This window comes from Sapajus apella, unplaced genomic scaffold (genome assembly GCF_009761245.1).
Source record: "Sapajus apella isolate SASKATOON/1434 unplaced genomic scaffold, GSC_monkey_1.0 scaffold5, whole genome shotgun sequence".
NCBI classification, from domain to species: domain Eukaryota; kingdom Metazoa; phylum Chordata; class Mammalia; order Primates; family Cebidae; genus Sapajus; species Sapajus apella.
In genome coordinates this window covers 31,555,210-31,559,882 of record NW_022436945.1, presented here as the reverse complement: position 1 = coordinate 31,559,882, position 4,673 = coordinate 31,555,210, and positions in this window count along the sequence as shown.

Sequence of the window (4,673 nt, the reverse complement as noted above, 5' to 3'; positions counted from 1 at the left end):
ATCCATCCATCCCCATAATGCTTGGGCAGCCTCAGGGGCAGGGTTAGGAGGCAGATCGTGGCTCCGCAGGCCCACACACCTGGTCTGGGAGCTTTGCTTCTGCCACCTGCTGGGCAGAGTCCTAAGATGTGGCTTCTGGGATGTTCTATGCTGGTCCAACTGACTGTGTTGGTAAAACCCTGCCATATATTTCACCGTTCCCCTGCAGAAACTTGTTTCACTTTAAAATGATACTTCTCACTTCTTGATTTCATACATCTTTAGCAACACTATCTCACCCAGCCAATTAGACGATAATTAAAGAATTTCCCAAAGCTCTGGTTCCTTGATGTCAGAAAGCCATTTGCTTTTCTCCAGTGCATCTATTAGCCTATCATTTCCATTTAGCCTATTTGTACACAGCACTCCACTGCTCCAGACCCTCAAATTGCTGATTTTTATGCTTCTTCCTTAGCACTTAATGCAGTTCATAAATTTTACTCTAAAAGTTCAGGCATAAATCACACTAAAAGCCCAAGTTACTGAGGAAAACTAGCAGCAAATCAAGATTGGAATATCAAGCCACCGGCGTCAATTCTACATTTACACACTTCAAATTAACGGTTCCCTCCCCACTATTTAAATGCAAACTTTTCTTACAACTTTTCCTTACTTCATATCAACCTCCAAACCAAAAAAAAAAAGGAAAAGTCAAAATGTTCACTTGCTTTTTTGCTGCTATTGTTATATAATATTGAACTTTCTGGGGTATATGCATAAAAATCACCTTTGTAAGGAAACAAATAAATGAAAAAAAGATACTTCTAAGAAACCATTATTCATTTCTGGCCAAGATGAAAAGTTGTAAGTTCAGAGTATTCTGGAAGGAAGAAAAACAATTATACATACAGCATATATCTCCAGTACTCTGCATATGATCTAGGTTGATATCAGTAGCATTTGAGGTGACATTTGGCTTACAAAAGGCAACCCTATTTTTTACTGTTAGTGCCTCTGGATAAGAGGGCAAACCCCTTGCTGGCACAGACCCAGACATCAACCTTAACCATGTTGCCCAGATTACATTCCATGATGGTAATTCCGTTCCATCTTTTGAAAACAGATGAATGGGCTTCAAGGAGCTATTCTATGTAGAGACATTTTTCTTTATTGGTAAATAAATATTCCACCTGTGAGATGCAGAGCATTAAAATTAAATATCAGTGACCATTCTGTAGCTCCCTTTAAAAGGCAGGGAATTTCTCTTAGACAACATAATAATAATAATCAGCACTTTTCATCCTCCAAGCAATTTTTGAACATTAACTAATCAATCTGCCCAACATCTGTGTGAGGTAGGTGAATAAGAATCATTATTTCCATCAAGGAGAGAGAAATGATGGTAAAAGTTGAGGGGCTGAGGCTTAGCTGAGGACAAATCAAGCTTGAACTGAGAAGCCTCTCACTTCACGACCATTCTAGCTTTGGGACTTTTGGCAAAAGAATAGAGATGGCAGAATCAGTTTGGAGGATATTGCAATATTCCAAATGTGACTTCTGCTCTCCGTATGCCGGGGACGGTGGAAGAAATGAAGGAGAAGTCTTTAATTGCTTTGGCGGAACATCAGAAGCTACTCAGGAAGTAGTCATTTGATTTATTAACCCATTCACTGATTCATTTCTTGACTCATTCACTTAGCTCCTGGCTGAAGGTGTGTTGGCTAAACAATGGAATTTATCCATTTACCAGTGTTGAGTGTCTGCCAAGAATTGTGTTCGATTTGGGAGATACTAAATGAAAAAACAACCCATGATCTTGATTTCCTAATCTAGACATTGGGATCAAAGGAGCTGCTGTCTATCACGGAGACCATGGACTCCCATCAGTTATGCCTCTCAGTCTTCTCTCCAGTCTATTCTGTCCTCTTTATCAACACTGCAGCTACCCTTCCTCGGGTCCTTGTCATCTCTGGTCGCCGATGTCTGTCCCCAGATCCTGTTTCTATTTTATTGCTAGAGTATTTCTCTAAACTTCAGATAGGATGCTAACATGCTCTTGCTTAAAGGCCTGCAGTTATAGCCCATCATGTCTTCCAGAATAAAGACCCAACAAAGCCCTTCCCTCTCAGGCCCATGCTTCTCTCTCCACTTCATCTTACTTGCTCCTTATACTTCAGTCATATGGAACTGCTTTCACTCCCCTGAACACATGATGGAATGTTTTGCCTCTCTGAATTTAGGCACATTTTTCTGTCTAAAATGCCCTCCACTAGGCTTCTCTGCCTGGCCTGTCTAGTGACCTAGCATCCTGCGGCTCTTCCTTGCTCCTCCCCCCCTTCTAGGCACTCTTTCCCAACCTTTCGAAGCAGAGTTCATCACTCTGTGTGACCACATTACCTTATACTCACCCCTCTTGAAAGTATGGATATCTTCTGTTATCTGAGGACTCAATTTATAAACATTTGCTATACTAACTTGCAAAATTTTTCACCCAACACTCTTTATCCAAATCAGAAATGCATCACAATAGAGCTGTATATTTAGGGTGCATGCAAATGCAGGCAAAAACGTAGTGCCCCACATTTTACTCAGTGTCAGCTGTTCTCCCAAAAGGACATTATCTCGAGCTTCCGTTTTTCCATATCATGCATTATCACGCACAGAGATCCCACAATGTTAAGTGAAAATGTCTACCAAAAATGCATCCAAAGTCCCATGCGGTGGCTCACCACCTGTAATCCCAGCATTTTGGGAGGCCGAAGCAGGCTGATAACTTGAGGTAAGGAATTTGAGACCAGCCTGGCCAACATGGTGAAACCCTGTCTGTACTAAAAATAGAAAAATTTGCTGGGCCTGGTGTGCACCTGGAGTCCCAGCTACTCAGGAGGCTAAGGCAGGAGAATTGCTTGAACTCGGGAGGCACAGGTCACAATCAGCCAAGATTGTGCTAGTGTACTCCAGCAGCCTGGGCGACAGAATGAGACCCTGTCTCAAAAGAAAAAAAAAAGAAAGACAGAAAATGTATCCGAGACAGGGACAGATGAATATAAGATGACTGCGCAAGTCTACACTTTAGAAGTGACAGAGTGGATTGAGAAAGGTAAACATACAAAAGACCCAGCTTGGCCATGTTCTCATCTCCATCGACTTTTTCTATGCATAAGAAAATGCAGAAAAATTTCAAAAGTGTTGTGGGTTCACTGGACATGACATGCTAGAGATGTACTGTGCATAGTCCATCAATAACCACAATCAGAGTGCGATGTGTTGAGGCAGTGTTCCTTGCAGCAGAAGTAAAAATAATTCACATGCAATATTCTTCAGTATCTTCATATGCTGTGCAAAACCATAAGGAGTTCATTAAGTGCTTAAAAAATCAAGTAATTTGTGTTTAAAATTTTTACATATGTTAAACAATAGTCTTGGTTGGCCAGTGGTATAGGTGCTTACAAGTGTTTTGAGAGATTCTTGGAGAAATTGTTTAGAATTTTGGGGTGGGACAAGGACACATTATTTTTTCCAATTTAAAACAATAGCGTGGGCTGGGCACAGTGGCTCATGCCTCTAATCCCAGCACTTCGGGAGGCAGAGGCAGCATGATCACCTAAAGTCAAGAGTTCAAAACCAACCTGGCCAATATAGTGAAAACCTGTCTCTACTAAAAATACAACAATTAGCTGAGCGTGGTGCTGGGTGCCTCTCATCCCAGCTTCTCTGGAGGCTGAGGCAAGAGAATCGTTTGAACTCAGGAGGCAGAGGTTGTAGTGAGCCAAGGTTGCACCACTGTACTCCAGCCTGGGTGACAGGGTGAGACTCTGTCTCAAAAATAAATAAATAAGCAAACAAACAAGCAATAAAGTACAGGTTATTCTTTCTGGAAATATGCAATCCAACATTTTGGGAGGATTTTCCTTTTTTCTTTTTCTTTTTTTTGAGATGGAGTCTCACTCTGTAGCCCAGGTTGAAATGCAATGGCAGGATCTCAGCTCACACTGCAACCTCTGCCTCCTGGGTTGAAGCGATTCTCTGCCTCAGCCTCCAAGGTAGCTGGGACCACAGGTCCCTGCCACCACACCCAGCTAACTTTTTGTATTTTTAGTAGAGACAGGGTTTCACTGTGTTAGCCAGGATGGTCTCAATCTCCTGACCTTGTGATCCTCCCGCCTCAGCCTCCCAATGTGCTGGGATTACAGGTGTGGAATTTTAAAAGACTAGATTTGGATGATAAGAATGCCTACATTTACCCACTACTGTCTTTCCTTCTCCCCTGTAAGACTGTGAGCTCCTAAGCTAGGGGCTTGTGATTTATTTATCTATCTATCTGCAGATGCAAACACAGTGCTGGCACTCAGCAAATGTACAATGGATGTGTGGGTTTCAGTATCACTAGGAATCGATTCCCCTGGAATACACCAATGGATTCAGCTTCCTTCTGTTCACATACACAGCCAAGAATATGACTTTGCTGTCCCCCTCATGACATGACAGTGATAGAAAAAAAGAAAATCTTGAAAGGCTATTCTGTGAGCAATGGTTATTAAATAAATGCAAGTGACTTAACAATTGCTCTTCTGATTGAAGAGAAATATAAGCACAATCCCATAAACCACCATATTCACTCTTGCCTCTGGTTTTTGCACTTGATCCAGTTTAGAATGAAGCAGGAATTTCCAGAATTGTATTCCCCTCCTTCC